Source organism: Phragmites australis, chromosome 12 (genome assembly GCF_958298935.1).
Source record: "Phragmites australis chromosome 12, lpPhrAust1.1, whole genome shotgun sequence".
In the NCBI taxonomy this organism is placed as follows: domain Eukaryota; kingdom Viridiplantae; phylum Streptophyta; class Magnoliopsida; order Poales; family Poaceae; genus Phragmites; species Phragmites australis.
In genome coordinates this window covers 3,914,868-3,937,360 of record NC_084932.1, presented here as the reverse complement: position 1 = coordinate 3,937,360, position 22,493 = coordinate 3,914,868, and the positions used below count along the sequence as shown (strand labels likewise).

The 22,493-nt window shown below is 47.9% G+C and overlaps 1 pseudogene; it reads right to left on the bottom strand.

Annotated features, from left to right (window-relative positions):
- Window positions 1-12,601: 12,601 nt before the first annotated feature.
- LOC133886793 (receptor kinase-like protein Xa21) lies at window positions 12,602-22,480 on the bottom strand (annotated as a pseudogene).
- Between the last annotated feature and the right edge of the window lie 13 nt (window positions 22,481-22,493).

Sequence of the window (22,493 nt, the reverse complement as noted above, 5' to 3'; positions counted from 1 at the left end):
AGGTGCAATTTTTTTTTAATTCTTCCGACTCCAAAAACTCAAATCGGGGACAGACTATCACTGTCGGTGATAACCGACTATCACTACTGGCTGAAGGCTTCAGCCGACAGTGATAACTCGATTATCACTACCCGTTACCCACTGCCGGCTCCAAAATCGGCAGTGAAGGCCACTTTAGAGCCGGCAGTGTTGGGCTTTTCTGTAGTAGTGCAAGAACACAAGGATTTATCCAAGTTCAGGTCTCCCGTGGGATAATAGCCCTATATCCTGTGTATTTTCTTATGGAGTGTGTTAAACAGATCCAAGTCTCTCGTCCACCCAGGTCTCCACCTCTTTATATATCAGGGGACAAGATATTGATACAAATGGACCGTGCCAAACCAAGCGACAGACCTATACTCAATGCATCCTAGCTACTCCTAGCTCATCATGATGGTGGGTATGCACGCCACCCTGCTCTGGTCATCCTGCATGCCGTGTACCATCACCGAACGATGTCACGCTCACTAGTCAGGCCGTCCCGCAGCATTAAATGTTGTGGGATGGGTCATTGCTACACCACGCCATCCCACGACCATGCTCGCCGAAAGGGGGTGCCTAGGGAATGGAAATATTTGAGTGGTCAGCATTAAATGAGACTTAACCAGTTAGGTGAGGACCTGCCATGCGCCCAATGAAACATAGTCACAGGGTTTCCTGTTGTGACTAGGGGCTGGTCACCAGAGCCTGCCCTAGTCGCGTGGTGAGGTCCTGAAAATATCTACAACCGACTGCTGACTGGCTATGTGGGGCCTACCTCGAGGGGCACCCCTTATCTAATACACCGACAGTAGCCCCCAAGCTCTATCGCAGATGAGGCGCGACGAGTGATCGCAGTCGGGCCTGGTCACGCCACTTAGGTCTAGGGTAACATATGCCCACCCTAGGGAGCGGTCACTGACATTGCCGATTTCAGCGGTCGACTATGGACACCGCATCCTGAGGCGAGGTTAAAAGTCTAGAGGGAGAGAGAGAGAGAGAGAGAGAGAGAGAGAGAGAGAGAGAGAGAGAGAGGGAACATGGGAGAGCGAGAGAATGTGGGAGAGGGAGGCATTAATTGCCGTCAGACCCGAGGGAATTTCGGTTCTCCATGTGTGGCTTTTTGAATTTCGAATGGACCGGACCTCACGATGGCTTAGACACCACGGTGGCCCTTCAAATAGAAGTGCCCATGGTTCCCCATAAATCCTTTCACCTCCATCCATCGTCCCCAAGCCTCTTTGCGCTCAGAGCTCTTCATCTCCTCCTCCGTTTCTATCTTTATCATTGCCCTCGCAGCATCTTCCATCCTAATCCGATGGCACGCCCCGGCAGCGATTCCGCCTTCCCCAGATCCAAGTGTGACACGGCGAGCCTGAAGGCATTGCACGAGGTCAGCCTACTCACCCGCCGCCTTTCCACATGGTACCGCCTCGAGGAGAGCGTGCCTGCCCCCCGCCAAGGGGAGATCGTGTCGTTTGTCTCGTCCTTCTTGGCGAGCCTTGTGCCGCCCTTCTCCGAGTTCTTCACCGCTATCATCTCCTTCTACAACATCTGCCACCTCCATCTCAACCTCAACTCCATTCTCATGTTGAGCATTTTGGCTCATCTGTGTGAGAACTTCGTCGGGGTCGAGCCATGCCTCGACCTCTTTCGGTTCTTTTACATAGCCCGGTCAGCTCACCTGTGTGAGAACTTCGTCGGGGTCGAGCCATGCCTCGACCTCTTTCGGTTCTTTTACATAGCCCGGTCAGCTCATCTGTGTGAGAACTTCATTGGGGTCGAGCCATGCCTCGACCTCTTTCGGTTCTTTTACATAGCCCGGTCGGTGACCGGGCTGGCCACCGGGAGTTGTGGGTTCCGCCTTTGTGATGGCGCCGCAGACTCCTACATTGAGGTAGGCCTCAAGCCGTCGTGGTCAGGTTGGAGGAAGGATTGGTTCTATCTCACGGTCGATAATTCCTTGGACAACCTTCGTGTGCTGAGCACACCAGTGCAAGTCATGAAGAACTGGGGGAATTCACCCACAACCACCCTAGAGCTACTGGCCCTGGCCAAACGAGTTGGCCAGCTTCAAAAATCCAGGCTGACGGGGTTGGACACCGTCCTCGACTACATCAAGCGCCGGTTGTGTCCCTTGCAGAGGTGAGCGCACCCGGCGTTTATGTACTCTGGGCCGAATAATGAAACCCGGGAGAGCTTCATAGGCAACCCTGCCGTCGATTCCCTGGTATCGCTCTTTCTTCCAAAAAGTGTGAGACCTCTCACACCTCTTTTGTTATTCAGACCTTACTGACGATGCCGTTGACTCACGGGTTCGAATCCTAATGCCGGGCTCTCCGAGGAAAGATGGTCCTCCGGCCGGCGCCCTTCCGCTGTGTGATCTTACCCCTTCAGAGAGAGCACAACACAGGAGGGTAAGTTGGGCATTTCCACAATTCTCACCCCTGATCCTTCCTATGACCTGGATTTTCATAGTTGACGCCATTGCAGTGTCTTCCTGAGGTCATGGAGGCCTCCGGTCAGGCCGCCTTAGGGAGTGGAGTTCATCGTGACCTCCACCTGGGAGCCCAACAGGGTGCGGCCTTGCCTCCTCCTAATTGATTTGGTCACGCTTCTAACACATCTGGTTGCGGAGGTAGCCAGACAACCCTGGGCCAGACATCGACTATAGGTGGAGACCTTGCACGCAGTACTGGTCAGCAGAGGAGTGACCAGCCTCGCCCTGAGCTAGCTGGGGATGACCAGACTGCTCATAGTCAAAAGTCAACCACAGGCGGAGGTATGATGAGCGGTGCCGACCATCAAGGGAGCGACTAGTCACTCCTCGAGTCAACTGGGGCCGGCTAGTCTACTCCTCGAGTCTCCGCACAAGGGGAGAAAAGACCGAAGGAGGATTCAGCTTCTGCAGAAAAGTCAAAACGCGCCTGTGGGACATCGTCTGCCCACGACCAGACGACAGATGTGGCCTCCCTTTTGGGTTAACTCAGTGGTTTTGTGAAGTCGAGAGTTGTGCTCACCCCTCCGACCATGCAGTAAGTCCTCCGGTTAGGCGTAGACATTTCGAGTTCTTTTCTTGGCTCCGCAACTTGTTGTCACTGCAGGTCCTCCACCCCATCAACGACTCTGGTAGAAAATCCTCCTCTGGTGCCTCAGCTGGACATTCCAGCCCCCGAGCCAACCGCGGTCCCGACGCCTCCTGAAGGGATCATCATGACCCCCGCGCCATCAGAGCCTATCGGGGGGCCCGCTCCAGCCTTCGACCTGCTCTCCCTGGTCGCTAGCCTCCCCGCCCCCATCAACCAGCTGATCGCTAAGAAGGAGGCGACAGACCGCAAATGTGCCGAGCTAGAGAGGCTGGTGGCCGAGGAAAAGGAGGCGAGGTGTGCGCTTCAGCGGGAGAATGTCACACTTCAACAGGAGAAAACCGCATTTGTAGAGGAGAAGGCTAAGCTCGTCGCTCGACATTCCAAGCTGATGGAGGATGAGCGGACAACTCGTGGCTTTTTTCGAACTGCTTTTATGGCTATGCGGGGGCCCCTGAGGAGCATCAGGCTGGAAGCCATCGAGCCAAAGGAAGGGTCAGCGCAGGGCTGGGCCTACTCCATCAATGTCTTGGCAGAGAAGTTCACCAGCTCTCGAGCATCCTTGCGGCGAGGACAGCGGAGCATGTGGCGAAAGCGGCTAAAACTGCAGCAGGGTATGTTATCTGGTGCTACCGCTGCCATGACCCTGACTTCAACCTTGAGATCATCCGGGAGGGGTTTGTGACTGTCGGCCCTGAAGCCGAGGCGAAGTTGGAGGCAGAGTGCAAAGAGCCACTGGAGTTCATAGGGTCTCTCTTCCGGGTGGAGACTGAGGAAGAGTAAACACCAGTCTGTAATTTAAGTTCATATGATATTTGATTGACCTTTTTCATTTCTTTGATGGGCTTGTGTTGCTGCTGTGGTCGTAGAGTCCCTGAAATAATTGAGTCACTAGCTCGCTCTGAGCCTCCGACCACCACCATCGATGACACCAACGACCAACGCAGTCGGGAGGTGGTGGCCGAGTGTGAGCTTGGGTTTGTGGTCGAGCGAGAGATCCTTCAGAGCGATCTTCATGGTGTGCCAGTCTTGCCACGGACTAAGTCACGTGTAGTCATAGGCTAGCCGAGTAAGACCCGACCAGCTGACTCCTACGTGTTTTGCGACCTGTTTCTTTGGCCAGCTTGTCGAGAGTAACTGCTTGTGGTACAAAGGGACTTGGAGCGGGAGACCAGGGAGAACGACTGATGGCAGGCATACTTTTACGATTTTCTTAGTCAGGCATTCACCCCTTTCGACTCGTTGCTCCGGGCCACCAGTATTCAAGTTCGCCCAACTCCTGGGGATACCGTGACCGGTCATATCGACTGTTCTTAGCGGCTTCTAAGGAGGCAGGTGATCTTGAGCATAGGCTTCGTGAGACCATCGGTGACCACCTTTTTGAGGTCGGAGTCTACGGCACCTACCTTGCCCTTGCCTACGCCAGCGACCACTTCCCCGACCTCAACCTTGCTCCAGTAGTCTTTGTAGGTTTTGACGGTGTTCAGAGGACTATGGTTGAGCTTGGCGACCACACAGACTCATTTCTGTATGAAGCTCGCTCCCTTCTTTGGATCATTCGGTTCGACCCACTAAGGGGCATCTTTGGAATCTAGGGACACTGAATAAAATCATTAGAACTAGTCCCCGGGCAATATTCAAGCGGTCTTTTTGTACTCAAGGACTCATTTTTATATAAATTTTCCCGTGCTCGTGCAGTGGGCAGGTTCTGATTATTTGTTACTTCTAGAGGGGATCCTGGTTTCTCATATCACTCGCTAGCTAGGTCTGTGGTGCCTAGGAAAACCCATAGCCCTACAAGCTCTTCGGTGGCGACCAGTGCTTGACCCGAGTTTTGACTTGTGGCCTCGTGGTCGGTATCCATCAGCTGCCCATAGCCCTGATACTAATCGAGCGACAGTTTTCATTCCTTCTCCATTGATTTGGCACTCGCTCCATGAGCGACCCTCCAAAATAAAGTGACAGCGTAAAAAAGGGAAACTAACAAAGGAAAAACTAAATCGCTCTAGTCCCCACTGTCTGGTCGGCAGGAAAGCTACCAACCAGGCGGTCTGACCCCCTGAATTGGAAAAACTTACAAGCCGACGGGAGACCGTTCTTGTCCAGGATATACTGCAAAACAGAGAATTTTTTCTTCAAATTGGAAAAACTTACAAGTCATATTCAACGCTCGTCTGGAAGATCCTGCAAAAAAGAGAGAAAATGGCTCGTTTTCGAACAGCCTTATACATAGAACTTGCGCAACTGAGCTATATTCCAAGAGTTGTGCAATTCACGATCATCCTCCATAGCTAACTTGATCGCACCAGGTCGGGTAATATCGACCACCTTGTAGGGCCCCTCCCACTTGGGAGAGAGCTTGTTTCGGCCTGCCTTATTCTGAATCTGTCTAAGAATGAGGTCGCCTATGACCAGTGTTCGCTCCCACACCTTGCAGTTGTGGTAGCACCTGAGACTCTATTGGTATCAGGCTGCTCGAATTAGAGCGTGATCGTAGAATTATTCGATTAGGTTTATATCATCCTTCCATCACGGATGGACGATGACGCATCTTGAATGTCGTGTCTCCCTTGGAGACATCGCTTTGAAGTTTCTGCCCCTTGTTGAACCACTGACTTGGGACCGATAGGCTGTTGGTCATGCCAATGGAGCTATGGTGTCTGCGGAGAGTGTTGCATGGCGGTGATGTCAAGATATCGACGGGTTGGCATGTGTCGGTTAGTGTGTTTAGTCGGCTTGTTGACGCAGATGGGGTCATGTTAAGATCACTAATACAAAAACGATTTTTCCGGAGGTGACTTACAGTCGAAAGTTTTGGAACCCACTTTAATACTACTAGTACAGTCAATTCCATATCTCATACCGATTACCAGTAGTCATCGAGCCAAGAACCAACTGCAATGTTCCAAATTGCACAGTCAGGGTGTGTAAAGAACATACTGCAATATTAGGTTGAGTAGAGTCAGTTGGTTCGCAAAACCTACTGCCCTTTTGTGATAGACTGCAGTCACTTGGAGCCATAAACCTACTGTAAACGTTGGTAGAGTGCCGACTGTAGGTCCCATGAATCCATTGCAATACTTTGTAGTCTGCTGTCGGGTTTTGTTACAAATCCACTGTAATATATGGGAGAGTCCAGTCAGTTGGTGTGGTAAACCCACTATAATATTTGGCTGAGTCCAGTCAGTTGGTGTTTCCAACCCACTGCAATATTTCCATAGTGCAGTAGGTTTATCTCAGAGACCGAGTGCAGTACTTACGTTGCAGCCATCAGTTCAAGCTACAGATCCACTGTAATATGTGTTACTGCAGTCGGCTTTAGCGTCCCCTTTTTGCTGTCGGTTCAAGTCCCGCCTATTAAAATGGTTACAAGCTGACTTTAAAAACGATTTCTGTAGTGGGTACTCCAGGTCTACTTAAGCTAGGTCGTTTGTCTGTTGTGGGCATGGTTTTAGCTTAATTTCCCTAATTAATTGAGTATTGTAAGTTTAGTCTCGTTTTTCCTAAAAATACGGCGCGTCTTACATGAAATGGCAGAGCTTCTGTTCTCTGTCCCGTGTATAGCCGGTAGTCACCCTCATGTATTCAGATATACACGGCAGTTGAGTTGGACACCACTATGTATGGTGTCTTTTCCTTCCAATCCAACAAACACTGCATATGACGGGCGCGTTTGGTTGGACGCTGCAAGCGCGGCGTGCCACAACCTGTTAGGCCCTCGTTTGTTTCGCCTCCGGCCTCCGCAATTTGGCGAGCCACAGAAAGGTAGGCGTCTGCCACATGCATCGCCACAGCAATTTTCGACTAAGGTTTGGCGAACGATCAGAACTTCGGCGCGCCGCACATGCGAGAGAAAAAGCACGCTGCAATCACCGCCCTGGGACATTTGGGTCCGAAACAGAGGAAAAAGACCGCGGTCATCCCCAAAGAAATCGCGCGACCACGTTGGCCCTCGAGGAAACGCAGAGCACGGCGGCAACCTCGAGGACCTCGTGTACGCGGAGATCAGCAAGGCTGCAGTGCAGAGCACAGAGATTGAACCAAACGGCGGAGGCTAGCACTGATGGAAGATGAAGATAGGTCGAGAGTGCAAAATGGATCACAAATGATTAGAGGAAGACGAGGGCACCTCGTTTTCATCCAGAAGGTAAGAGAGCGGCACAAGCACAAGTCTCCGCAGTTCCGCCGCACGACGAAGTCCCTGCGCGAGACCTGCTCAGTGTGCGAGCGCACTCTTGAGTCTTGAGTCGTAGTACGGCTGCCCGCCGCCCCATGGGCTTCTCGGCCCAAGTGGCCTATAGTTGTTTAGGGAAGCTCACTACATCCTTCTCTTTTCTTCCTTTAACTATTGAATCAAATTTCTTATTCGTTTAATTTATATTATTTTTGGATGCTACTTGTAATGTGTCGTGAGTAGCTACTTAATTGCAGTAATCAGCTATCTTGTTTGTGCAGCCGTAAGTTTATGAGTTGGATAACAATACTACAAAACCAGTTATATATACCTACCCATCATTGCCGATCCTAATAAACCGATAGTGATAGTGCTTTACTACCAGTCCATGCGTCTTGCGAGAAAAATCAATCAAAATAGCTTATAAACCAATAGTAACAAGGGGATTCACTGCCGGCTGATAAATTGTGCCGGCAATGATGCCCTTCATTGCCGGTTTATAGGACCAACCGACAGTAAAGAGGTGCGTGGACCAAAAATTTCATTCCACTCCGCGTTTGGCTCGCAAACCTTCACTCCGGCTCTCTCTCTGCCTTTATCTTCACGTCCGGCTAGCTCTTTCTCTGCCTTATCCACCCACCACATCCAGCTCTCTCTCTCTCCACCTTATCTCCCCCACCGGCCTCCACCTCTCGCCCCCTTGCGCATGGCCACCACCTGTGCCCATGGTCGCGTCATCAGTAGGGTTCTGGCGAGTGCCCATGGTGGCGCTGGAGGAGTGGCTCGGCGCAGAGATTGAGGAGGCGCACACGTTGCTTGGGCAGAACCAGCGACTAGCTGCGACGCACGTGGCGCTCGTGCAGGAGGTCACCGCCGCGCGGCACGAGCTCGGCCTCACTGCGTGCTCCCTTGCCACCGCACAGGAGGAGGGCGACCTCCGCCTTCGCGAGGTGCAGATAAGCCAAGCCGCCGCCACGGGTCACCGGCGGAAGGAAGCGGAGCCGGGCGCTAGGTGGCGGCTTCCATGGCGGGCTGGCCAACGTCGTCGAGAAGAAGGAGAAGCAGCGCCAGCCAGGAGCATGTCAATGCCGCAACACTCGAGATTTTTTAGAGAAATTGTGACTTTTTCATGTTTACCTGTTGCCTTCTGTATATGTATAGATAAAGCATGATTTTTGTGTTCGATGTGAACGAAAGAGGGGAAATGGGTTCATCTGTTCAAAGTGAGTGGTCGTGGCAGCGGCGAAGCTCGCACGGCGGGGGCACGAAGGCTCAAAAGCGCGACAATGGTGGCAACGGCGGTGGTGGCAATCAAGCCAGCTTGAAATCGAGCCGGATCAATTTCTTTTATTGGCTCCTGGAACCACCTCAACCGGCAGTGAAAGGGGTGTGACTTTCACTGTCCCTTATGTACTGCCAGTTCCAAAACCAGCAGTGAAAGCCAATTTGGAACCGACAGTACAGGGGTGTTCTGTAGTAGTGTAACCTCACCATTTCATATGTTGAGGTGATTATAGCAAGTTTGGCAGTAAATGAAACAATTGCCACACATATTTGTCAAACTTGTGGCAGATCATATGGTCGAAATCCAAACGGTAACCACATATAATTCGCCAGAGGCGAAGCTAGCCTTTTCCATTGGGATCCACTACGTGAAAAACAGATAAAAGAGACATGAAATAGCATGATCCGTCATTGATGATAAAAGTGACGGGTCATAGTTGTGACCCGTCACTTATAACTTATCATAAGTGACGGGTCATCCTCGGTCAGTCATAAGTGACGGATCGTAGTTGTGACCTGTCACCTATTATGACTCATAAGTGATGGGTCATCCTAGCTAGTCATTGGTGATAGGTCACAACTTGACCCATCACCAATGACTAACTCATCAGTGACGGGCCATTGTAGTCAGTCCTTAGTGACAGATCAAGTTGTAACCTATCACCAATGACTTGATCAATACATCGAGCTATCATTTCATGTATTGTGTGTATATATACCCTTAGGTATTCATATACTTAGGTTTATGTAGATATATATATACACAACATTATGGTTGTTTTTATAGATGTACATGATCGATATATAGAGCTATTATTTTACGTGGTGTAAAAGTGCATGTACTCCTGATTTATATCATGTGTGTATATATATATGTATAGTAGTACAAACATATACTCAGATATATGTGTATTCTATGTTATTTTTCTCTATTCATTAGGAGTGTGTGTGTGTGTATATATATATATGTATATGATGCTAATTTTTTTATTTTTCTTTTATTTTTCTCTTATTTTTTCTCACCTCAGCACCACTAGAATAGGAATTATTGTACAATTTTGCTCAAGTTTGATGTAAGGGGTGGCTGCTATGGACACAAACACGTATTCCGAAAACGGTGCAAAAACTTTCGAGGACGAGAACTCAATCTTTCAAGCTATTTTTGGCTTAAAAACTTCTTTGAACCCAACAAAGTTAGGGAGAAATGGATGTAACTTTTTCTGTAGATGTCCGTAGAGTCAAAAAACGTCGAAATCAGAGTCCGTATGCAAAAGTTATACCATTTTTACTAAAAGCACTCTAGATCAACATTTCGGAAAAAACATCATCAGTGACGGGTCACAATGACTTGCATAAGTGACGGTTCACAATTATGACCCATCACCTATGACCTTCGACAACAAAGGTTAAAAGGATAACATAACTAGTTTCTATCATAAGCATGTGATAGCTGAGGTGGTAAGGGAGTCGCGCGCGAGGCCCTAGGTGTGGGTTCGAGTCCCACGAAATACAAAGACTAAAATATATCTGAAAATGATGTGGATTGGGCATATGCGATGAGCCCTGTATTAGGGTGACTCTCAGGTGGAAAAAAAATATTTTTTAAAACTTTTCCGTGTCTAAAAAACGCAAAACACATTTATCAGTCATATGTGATGGGTCACTGTTACGACCCGTCAGTTATGTTCAGTTATAGGTGACGGTCACTGTTATGACTCGTCACCTATAATATTCATTGGTGATGGGTCAAGTTGTGACATGTCACCTATGACCACATTGGTGACGGACCTGTAACCGTCACCCATAATAACTCATCAGTGATACGTTCGGAGTGACGGATGCGTGACCGGTCACCCATGAGGGTTATCACCCATCACCCATGTCTCTTTTTCACGTAGTGATCATGCGACCCCGACAAAATTCCGTGAATCTTATGAAAAATTACTGTTCTTGATTGGTCTTCTGTGTTGTTGATCCCATCGTGCAAAGATGATGACTCCGGTAGTCTTCCCTGCTAGCTCCACCTCTACAATTTTCCACAACTCGAGTTAGGCATGACAGTCAACTAAACTATTGTAAATGAATGTAAAGAGACAAAGAAGTAGATGATGAAAGCAATGAACTCTTGTATTTATTGATCATGGTGTTTACATATTTATACATGGTGAAAAGACATGATGAGAGGACATGTCTATTGGAAAGACATCTCTTCTCAATAGACACAACTCTTGGTAATTGATCACATGGTTATATCTAAAAATATCTATTCATAACACTCCCCCTTGATCAATTAAATATAGTTGGAGCATCTATAGGGAATTTCCTACGCTTTGCTTTTATGGTCTTAGGTGATATCTCAACCTAACTAGGTCAAAAACAAATAACTAGAACATTGCGCCGATGGAAATTTACCAGACAGCACTGTTTTGCCCGTCTCTCCGAAACCATTTATCCGAATCAAACAAGACCAGCGCCTTTAGAAATATATCAACGAGACCTACAACATTTGTTTTAACTGTATGGCCGAATTTGACACCAATTAATCTCAATTTTCCATTTACTCTCGCTGCTAACCGATCGAGTTTCCAATCATGCATCCAGCGATAAAATCGACCGTCCAAATTTATCTATAAGCATGTAGTGACTAGTTAGAAGTCACCTTCGCAGCGAGGATGATGAATCACCGTCGAATTTCACGGATTCAAGAATTTCCCCATTCTCTTCTTCTTTCTTTTCTTTTTCCTCATTTCTCCTCTGTTCTCTCTGTTGCCTTGCCTCCTCCTTCTCTCCCTGCTGTACGGCGCAGCAGTGTTGCCGGGGCACAAGACATGGTGGCCGAGCACGCGATGAGCTAGCAAGGCCGGCGACCGCGGCTACCGGTGGCCTGAACAAGGGCGGCGGGCGACAAGCAAATGATAGCGTGAGGGCGGGTGACAACGGCTGTAGTGCGGTTGGGCAGGACCAACGCCGGTGAGCGATGGCGGTGAGCGGCGATGGCGGCGATCGACGCAGGGCAAAGGGCAGCGCCGTGTGGCAAGCTAGGTTAGGGTTAGGGTTTCGTGTGGGGCTCAGGTTCGGTCGGTCGGTCGGCGGCTCGGTCCCATTTAAGAGGCGGCCGACCGACCGAGTCGGTCGGTTAGTCATTTTTTATTTTATTTTCTTTTATCCAATTGTCTAGATTTATTGGGCTCGCTACGGATCCACCGGGTGTCCAAATGGGGCATCTGAATAGTCAAATGGATTCTTTTAGATGGGATCTACACATCTGCGGTCTCTGATTGTTCATCCAAGCTACAGATCAAAAAGTCAATGTTTCACCCATTTTGGACTTTGCGTGGTCAACATCTTATTTTTTCATAATTTTCACATTATGTTTCTTTAATACTCGGGGTATTACAAAATTCTTGCGTTCCGCTCTTCCCAAATTTCCCACGCTACCAGCAGGATGATGATCAGCTTACTTTTTTTTCTTCTTTGGAACTTGCGCGGAACCGATGGTTGTCCACCATTCGTGCACCGATTTACTTGGAGGCCAGGAGCTTGGCTGGGTTTGCGGATACGAAATCCAGGAGGAAATGGAATTCCACACACACTTTGTGTATCTGCATTTAGCGAGGAGGTGGTGTGCCGACTCTTGCGTGTGTCGGCATAGAGGGCAGAAGGTGTTGTTTGTTCACTCCAAGCTTTTCTCCTTCATGGCTACAGAAATATCTAGTAAGAAATCATGTTGGTCTCCTAGTAGTTCGGATCATCTATCATTCGACAATTCTTGATATCCTATCAGGGAAGTTCATCTCACCGAATTTTGGATTTTGCAATGTTCAGCTTGTCCATGAACATATTCCAAAGCTTAAAAATGGCGTTGATTTTTTTTTTCTAAAATGAACCAACAAGAAAGCTGCCTATTGTATTAATAAGAAGAAAAGTTTGATGGGCTGGCTTGCTCGGTTAATTAAGGAAAAAATGGCGTTGAAATATCATTATCATTACACCTCAAACCTGCTGGACCAAACACTACTTACTTTGAAGCAAATTCCGACACCAGAAACAATGTCTTTCCAGAACCATTTGTCACCTTGGTTAAAAAACAAAAGAACAATTTATCACAGTATGAAAGTTTCTGGTCGCACATTGTGGTTACGAACCAATTTTTTATTCAAGAGATATATATCAGACAGGGAAGACATACACATGCTTTCTGATAAATGATGTCTGCTGCAGATCAGTCAGAGAAGACTGAAACTACTGAAGTAGCCGAACTGCTTCTTCAGTTTCCTATGAGGTATGCATCCCTGATCCCATGCAGTTTAGCAGCCACCTCCTGCATGCTGATACGCTTGCTCGGGGACGGCCTGGTGCAACAGAGTCCGATATTTAGCACAGACTGTAGACACTGTACTCCACTATCCTTGATGGCCACTGGGGTCTCCTTGCTGAGGTCGAACCATTGCAGCAGCTGTGGATCAACAATCTGCATCACCTTATCAGGGAAGTTGATCTCTGTAAACTTTGCGATGCTCATTCCATCCTTGAACATGTCGTCTGCTGGCCTCCTTCGGAGGAATATTTCGAGGAGAACAACTCCGAAGCTATAAACATCTGTCGCAGTTGAAACTTGACCGCCCCCGGCACATTCTGTAGGTTGCATATTGAAAGAGTTTAGTTCATCATTGTCATACCTAGTGAGAATAAATTGTAAAGGTGAACAATACCTGGAGCAATGTATCCTACAGTTCCCTTTATTGCAGCGGAAGAAGTCGAATTCGAGTCAGCAAAAGATGATGTGGAATCAACACTGAATTTTGCAAGTCCAAAGTCTCCAACATGGGCTACCATATCATCATCCAGAAGAATGTTGCTAGGTTTCATATCACAATGAACAATCGTTCCCTGGAGGTTATGGTGTAGGTACACCAATGCATATGATACGTCTACCACGATATTTAACCTTTGAGCCAGTGAAATATAGTTCAAATCTGAAAAGTTTACACTGCCTTGACTCGAGTATAGCAAGTTATGCAAGTCTCCTCCTGGCATGAACTTATACACCAGTGCTTTGAAATCATTTCCATTAGAATCAATACTTGAGCATGCAGTTAAGATAGGAACTAGATTGCAATGACGCACGTTTCTCAAAGCATTACATTCTGCGATAAAGCTCTTTTGTGCACCTCTTGCTTCTAGACTGAAGACTTTGATGGCAACCACATTTCCATCTTGAAATGGTTTTCCTTGATAAACAGAACCATATCTTCCTTGACCAATGAGATTAGAGGTTGAGAAGCCCTCTGTTGCTCTGACAATATCATTGTAAGAAATCTTGGGGAATTCTCTACCAAAAGAGGGCAAAAAAACAGATTTTGTTTTCTGTTTTCTCCTCCAGAGGAACAATGGAATAGAAATTAACACCACAAGTGATGCCATGATGGCTACTGGGATCACTACTTTCAGTACAATTGATAGCTTGTGCTTAGCTGAACCCAAAGGATTGACAGAACATGCAGGTAGGTGTAACTCGGGCGGGCCACCACAAAGCTCCTGGTTTCCATCAATTCTCATAGCAGTCGCATTCGTGAAGATTCCTTTAGCTGGGACCTCACCCTCAAGATTGTTGAATGACAAATCTAGTTGTTCAAAAAGTTGTATGTTTCCAAGAGATGTTGGTATCGACCCGGTTATGTTGTTGTGAGACAAATTGAGAACTTTTAGGGTTGTTATATTGCCTAATGAAGCGGGGATGCTTCCGCTGAAAATATTATTGTCCAGTTCAATGTCTTCCAAACTTTCACAATTACCCAGAGTGCTAGGAATATCTCCAGATAGCTTATTTGATGAAAGCTGCAAGTACACCAGTTGTTTGGCGTTGCCTACCTTTGTAGGAAGTTGTCCATCAAGGTTGTTGAATGATAAGCCAATTTGCACTAGTGTTGGAATTCCAAACATCTCCTCTGGCACCCTACCATGAACATTGTTATTGGAAATGTTGACTATTGTTAGGCCTTGAAGGTTTCCCAAGCTTGGTGGTATGATCCCAACGAATTGGTTTGAGTCTAGAAGGAGCTCTGTCAATTGAGATAAATTGGAAATGGAGGATGGAATAAACCCTGTAAACATGTTGTTTGATAGGCTCAATTTTTGCAAGGTTTTGAGAGATCCGAGAAATTCTGGAACCACACCTGTAAATTGGTTGTAATCCAATCCCAAAAGGATCAGGTTACGAAGGCTTGCTATGCCGGAAGGGAAGCCCCCTGATAATTGATTCCCCCCCAAATATAAACTCTGAAGCTGAATGGAAAGGTTACCCAACGAACCTGGTACCAGGCCCTCTAACCGATTCCCCGCTATCGACAAGACTTGCAACTTAGTACAATTGGCTAAGCTATTCAGAAACTCCCAGTCTTGCTTGTTCCGTGCTTGGAGTCTATTCCTCTCAAGATTTAACTCTGAGAGGTTGGCAAGTCTGCCGATGGAGCTAGGCACCACCCCTGTCAAACTATTATTTGACAAACGAATATCATATAGATTCGAAGCGTTTATCAATGAAGAAGGGATATGCCCATGGAAGGAGTTGCCGGCTATTGAGAACAATTGGAGATTGGGTAGAGAGCTACCGAGATTGGATGGAACCTTGCCGCTTAAATGGTTCGTGTTAAGGCTAAGGCCAATTAGAGTTGAAAGATTCAGGATGGCTTGTGGAAACCTGCCTGCCAACTTGTTGCTACCCACGTACAGCCTCTGTAGTTCTGGCAGCCTTGCAAATTCACTCGGGATACTACCCTCGATATTATTGAAGGCACATGTAATACTGAATTTTTTTTGAGAGAGAAAAAAAAGGTTTTGACCAAAAAGTTGACTTTTGATCCGTTACTCGTATGGACGATCGGAGACCGTGGTTGCGTTCATCTCGTCGAGACGAACCCATTTTGCTATTCATATGTCCGTTCCAGGCACTTTGCGACCCGTAGCAAGTCCAATAAATTTAGACCGTTCGTTGTTTAAAAAAAAAGAGATAATTGCCGGATGGATCCGTCCTCAACCCGATCCATCCAGACACTTCGAGCCGTCGCGATCATCTCTCTCTCTCTCTCTCTCTCTCGCGCACAGCGCGCGCCCGAGCTCGTCGCCGAGCTCCCACCGCTGCCGAGCTACCGCTGCGCCGCGCCACCGTCCGCCGCGCGCCGGGCTGTCGCGCGTCTGGGCGCTGCACGCCGCCGTCGCCGTGCGGTGCCTGCGCGCTGCTCCTGCCGCGGCGGCGCCGCCTGCTTTGCGCCGTGCGCCGCTGCCGCCCCCCCCCCCCCCCCCCCTGTTGCGTCGCTACAGCTGCCGTAGAGGCAAGCCAGCAGCCGGACGAAGAGAAGCAGGAAGAAAAGGAAGAAAGAGAAAGGAAAAAGGAGAGAGAAAAAAAAAGGAGAAAAGGAAAAAAGGGGAAAAAAAGAAAAAGAAGAAAGAAGGAAAAAGTGGAAATTTCGGATTTTCGTCGGATTCGTCGTCAATCTTTCGAAGGCGATTTCTCGGTAATTTCTGGACATTTGTGGTTGGATTAAATCAAATCAAGCAATTCGTGTTGTATCATTTCATGTGATCAATAGTTTGATTCGTTTTGATAATCGTTGTTGATTCGAAGATACGCCATCTGAGTCGAAGTATTCTTTTCGTTCATCGGAGCAAAGTCTAATTAGTGAGAATTTTGGTTCGACTCTGAATTGGAAATAGTGTATCATTTCATGTGATACAATTTTCTGTTTAGTTTTCCGAAATATAGGCGTACCGATGGCGTGGACGTTATTCTTTTTCGGTAATTGATTTAGGTGCTTTTGGCGTATTAGCGTGTGTCCTCTTCTACTTCGTCGTTGTGGCATCGTTGTACTAATGGTGTGTTTGTTCAGGTGGTGCGACCTCACGTCACGACTAGTGCCCGGCTTCATCGTCGGTAAAGGCAAGTGATTGTAGCGAATGGCTACGCTTTAACCTCTTATTGGGTTGCCTACATTCTTTAATTACAAGGCATTCATCTAATCTGAATAACTGATTATGAGCTGGTTACTATGTTGTTTACATTTCCAGAAGTTTCCTCGACGTTTGATTTATGAAGTGCAGTAAGCATGATATGACATTCTGCAGTTGTTCATTATTATTTTATGCAATGTTTTTTTTTTTGAAGTCTCAAGCATATTCCGGGAGTTATGTTAGTTATTCTTGAAGCACGTCATACATATACATCTCATGCATTGGAAGTTTGTCGTCGTCTTCTGGCCGCGACCGTACCGGTACAGCACCGTATGTCACCCGAGGAGGGGTACGGTGCACACCCTTACGTTACCCGAGGAGGGGTAAGGGTGAGGAGAGCATGTCATGTGCATGGTTATGTCTTCTTATGAAATTCAATGGGTTATTCGCATCAAATCTTATTTATTTTAGTTAGCTTGTATATAGATATATATGCGGCTCTGAAGGCTTATTCCAACCGAATGTTAAAATGATTAATGTTATCGTTGGACTTGCTTAGTCATAATTGTTTCTCCTAGTGTTGGCGGTCTGTTTCATTACTAGTTTCTATTTAGAATTGTTAGCACATTCAACTGTGGCTAAATGACTTTTTGTTAAAGTACCTTTCTCTTGCTGAGGTTTTCGAATCTCACTCGTGTTTTCCTTCCAGGTTCCTTTTGAGGTGTCAATCGCTTGCGGGATGGGTAGCTACACGTCACCTGCGCGTTCACCTTATCTCTTGGGCTAAACTTGATGCCCTGTTAGATATTGTCTTTTGCCCTGTAATGTATATAGTGAGTTTGATGGTGGTTCAGTTGTTTGGTCGAGGTTTGTACCTCGTTTGCTAGGATCTTTATTTTGCTAGTGTGATATTCTATTGTATGACGCCATTTTGACATACACTTGCACCCGCATACAAATATACATACTCATATACATAAAAAAAAAGGGGGAGAAAGCCTGGCCAGCCCCTTTTGTTTCGGCCGGCCCGGCCTTTTTCTTCTCCTCCGGCCCAGCTGGCCCACACCGGACCCTCTCCTATCTAGCCGATCCGGCCCAGGTGCCCCATCGGCCTTCTCCTTCCTCCAGACTGAGCAGCACACGCACGCCAGGAGAGCCGCCTCTCTCTCCAACGGTAGCCGCCCCCCTCTATCTCCACCAAATCGCCCCCAAATCCACTTAAAACGGGATCCCCATCTTATCTCCAACAATTTCCCCACGAATCCCAACTGATTTGAGCCGAATCCCCAACCGAATCGCGGGATTTTCGCATCCAGTGGCTCATGGTTGGTGCTTATATAAGAAGATGCATCGATTCGTTAGAGAGAGGGAGCTAGAGAGAGAGAGAGAGAGAGAGAGAGAGAGAGAGAGAGAGAGAGAGAGAGAGAGAGAGAGAGAGAGAGAGAGAGAGAGAGAGAGAGAGGGGAGTTTTGCTGCGTCAAAGCCGTGCTGCCAGGACGCGTCTCCGATCGGTCGCGATCATCACCATGTCTGCGCCCCGAGGTGAGGCCCAGCTGTGATTTCCTTCCCCTTTGATGCTATGTGATGGCCGGCCATCGTGCCATGCGGATGCTTTCGTGCCGTCGTCGTGGCCGGTGATGAAATCTGAGGCACGACCGGTAGCGATCCTCTCTTGTGCTCTGTCCGGCCTTTGTGCCGTGCACCTGTGTTGCCATGGCCGATGAGGTTAAAACCGAGGCCCGGCTGCTGTTTTTGGCTGCCTGTGTCCGGCCGTCACGCTGTGAAGATGACCTGTGCCAGTCACGCGCCGCTGACGCCTGTGCTCTGGCCGCATGCCGACGGATGCCCGCGCTCCGGCCACGCGTCGTTGAAGCCTGTGCCCCGGCTGTGTGTCGATAAAGCCTATGCTGCTGGCCGGAGGGCCATGCCCGCACCGTTGCTCCCTGCCTGCCGAACGCCGTGCTGAGTCACATGGCCGCCGCTACCAGTGTGGTAATACCGTCACACCGTCAAGTTTAGCCCGGCCGTGCCGTCGTAGCCGGTGCTCCGGCCGTGCCGTCGTAGCCGGTGCTCCGGCCGTGCCGTGTGCTTCCTTCCTCCTGCTCTGTGTTGATGCCCGGCCATCATGCCGCTGTGTTCATGTTCTCTGGATGCATGTCGCCGTTGTGCTTATGTATGAGCCCGGCTACCACTGCTTGCCGTTGTGCCCTCCGAGGCCCGGCTGTTGCGCATTCCACTGATGTGTACTGATATCAGGCACCATGCTCCGTTCGACCCCTGGCCATGGCCAAGTCGGCGAGCCTCTGACAGTGCCGGTGCCGTGTCGTCGATCTCGAAACATGTTCCAGCCGGTCGCTGTGATTCATCTTTGCTTCGTCGCTGTTCTGTGATAGCCCGGCCTTCGTGCCATTGTGCTTCTTGCCGTAGGCCGGTGATGATAAAACTGAGGCCCTCGTCCACTTCATCGATATGCTGTTGCCATACCATGCGATAATTGTTGCCACTGATATGTGGTTAGTACGGGCTTGCCCTTGTCCCGATCATTGCCCAATGCTGCTGTTGTTGGCTGGCCTGATGGTAGGATGGCTTTACTGATTTTGAGCTTGGCCGATGACCACCAGATGAGATTACCTTTTTGTGAATTGATGGTATGGTGGCAATGTTTATGCTCTTAGACGAATCCATGGCATGGTCAATGGGTTGTTGGCCGGCTGCTTGGTGATCATATGGTGCAGAAAATTCGAAGTGTGGGTTTCTTTAGGTTGCCCCAGTATTAAGTTATGATATTGCTAGAGACCTAATCCTTTTTAAGGATGTCCGGTGCTATGGCTGATGCCTTTGTGGCTCACATGTTATTACCCAGCCTTTGTGGCACGTTGCCTTCGGTCGGCTGATGAGGACAAGTCCGAGGCCCGAAGAGTGAGTTAGTGAGTCAAGCACAACGTCGGAGCTCCCGATTGTGGCCTCGCTGCTGCTTTCGGTCGAAGCTATGCGTCGTGTCGCGCTCCTAGCCCACCTCTTCATAAAAACACAATTCTGAGGCCTATGTGGCCGATGATGACCCGGGATATATAAAACGGTCAAAAAAGCTCATGCTAGACTGTGATCCCGTTATTTACTACTTTTGATTGCTAACGCTTACTTTGCTTGGTCTTTGTTGCGTGTGACTACAGCCTTGCAGACTCGGAGACGATCTCGGTATGACGACCGCCAGCGCACTTAATCGGAGGTAGCCCGAAGACGGGCGTAATTAACCGGAGAGCTTCACGAAGCCCCGGGAACCAAGACAAAGCAATCGCTAGATCGTGAAGATAGTCAGATAGCGTGTGCGTTGTGGAGTAAAAATGTATATGAGAAACTGTACTTTATGATTTCGACATGAATGAATAAAGTTACATGTTTTCGATTATTACATTCTCCTGTCTTTTGTATACTCTGTATACTGGCACGCCCGCAATATTACATACATAATTTCAAATACAATTTCAAACGCTTGACGTTTCGAATCCGCGAAACATCTATATCTGTTCTGTCTGGTTTGTTATTGCCTGTTATACCTCCACTTTCAGGGGAGGTGCTGCTGAAATTTTCCCTCAGCTTTCGGCAGATTTTGTAGGTTGGCCTAAGTGACCCTCCGGGCTTGTTTTGATCCCCGGGGTGTTACAGCACATCTGAACCCTTTCAGCGTCGTGATATTGGCAAGCGAAGAAGGGATGGTTCCAACAAGATTGTTGGCTGAAAGTTGCAGCTGCACAAGGCCAGGAGGCACATCAGGAAACTGTCCGGCTAGATTATTGCGATCCAGCCACAGCACTTTGAGGTCGGAGCAGTTTGCGAAACTTGGTATGATTCCTTGGAACGTGTTGTTGCTCAAGAAGAGTGTTTCAAGGCGACGCAATCGGCCAAGGGAGGGAGGGATTTTTCCACTGAATCTGTTTGTTGCTAGGAATAGGTGTTTTAGGAATGTTAGGTTCCCGAGTGAAGGAGAGATGTGCCCGACTAGACCTTGATTTCCAAGGTCAAGAGAAGTGACACGGCGCGGGATCTTCCTCCTGCACATGACACCTTCCCAGTTGCAGAAGTGGGTGCTATCATTCCAAGACATCAAGACTTGCTGTGGGTCGATACTGATTGCCTCCTTGAATTCAAGTAGTGACAAGTGGTCTGTCTCGTTTCCATATAAGGAGCTGCAGAAGATGAGTTGCGCACTTGAAGCCATGAGCACCAAAAGAAATTGTCCGACCATAGCACTAGCCGTCATAGCTGCTTAGCTACCCTGATCGAAAGAAGTGAAATTTTAGAATATTTTTCGGACCGGAGTGAAATTTTAGATAGCCCATAAATATTCACATTTAGGAAAACAAAAAAAAAATCCTCGTGCAGTACCTGGATGACTCGATGTCTTTTTTCTATCCCAGATTTTCCCTTGTGGGAACTCACGTTCTATTTGATCGCTCAGCAGTGTTGTTCTCCACTACAGGATGAATATCATGTATGACCTGCCATTCAGAGTTGACATGAGAATGTGCTTCAGAACCTTACAATTGTAGTACAAGGATCACAATGCTGAAAGAAAAAGGAGCCTCAAGGATCAAAGAATCAGAGAAAGGGGACATCTAGCAGCAGCTGATCAAATCAGTTCCAGCACACAAACTAGTTTTCTAATCAGCTGACAGCCTCTGCACTGCAAGCTGTGAGCACCAAGATTTCTGTTCAAATTGCAGTGACCTTTGGCTAGTTTAACTGCCTTGGTTGAATTCAGATCATGACTACATGCACAGATGAAAAAACTAGGGAAAGTTTCAGATAAATATTCAGAAACTATTGCCAGCAAGCACATATATTCAGATTCTTCGAATGTGAAGTACCCGGCGGTGCCTTTTCTTTTCTTTTCTACTACTTGAGCTTTTCCTTTGTCTGAAGACTTAAAATTTCTGTTGTTCAATTTTTCAAGATAGAACACAAACGTAGCACTGCCGATTACTACATAAAGTTTGACTATCGTTTATTCCAGTAACTCTAGCGTATATACAAATAGCTAGCTATATATGCAGCACACAAATAGCATCCGATCAGCAACACACGTGCAGTTTGTGAACAAAATTAAAGCCTAAAGCTAAACGAATTAGATTATTAGCTAGGGAGGAAAATCAACGAAGCCATGCTATCTCGACAACAAATTAAAACGGCCGGGGACAGGAAGTAAACAAGAGGTGCTTACAGCTAGTACTGCTGGTGCATGCAGCGGCCATCTCTCCGAGAAGCTAGCGGTTCAGTGACCCGAACGGCCGCGTGGCGCAAGCATCTATAGAGAGATTGCTGGTGATCGACGGGTGCACCATGCCGGGATGATCGAGGAGATAGATAGATGCAGCAGGTGTTCCTTGATTTTAATTCAGTCGAACTCCAAGGCATACAGAAGTCAAAGACGGCTGCCGTGGTGACCCGATTTCCACGAAGAAAAGGGCGAAAGCGCCGTCGATGAAAGGGCCTATTTTAATCACCAGTGTTAATACCGAGAGGATTCTGTTCAAACGCACATTAGAATCCATAGTTGTAGTAGAAAAACAAATTACCCAAAAAGAAATAAAAAATAAAATAGACAAAGACCATCATCGGATTTGGTGAGGCATGATCAAGAGCGGTAGGTGGCAATTCCCTTCCTTCTTGGCTTGGAATCTCACCCAGCCATCTATGTGTTTTAGTTGTCTCCATTGGTATTATAGGTAATAAACTTGTGGTCCTACGTACCTCAGGGATCAAGCATTTGATCTGAAAAGTAGCGGAATGAAGTCGAAAAGGCGAGAGGAAGGACCTAGTCGTCTGGTGGTGTTGATCGAACGCGGGGTCGCCGGAGGTGAGCTGGCGGCGGCGGCGAGATTCGATGATCATTAGGTCTCTTCTCTCAGGCCCAGCAGACGGTGGACGGTACTGGGCCCTGTTGAACACGGGAGCTCATTCGGCCTGCTGGAGACTTCAGCACT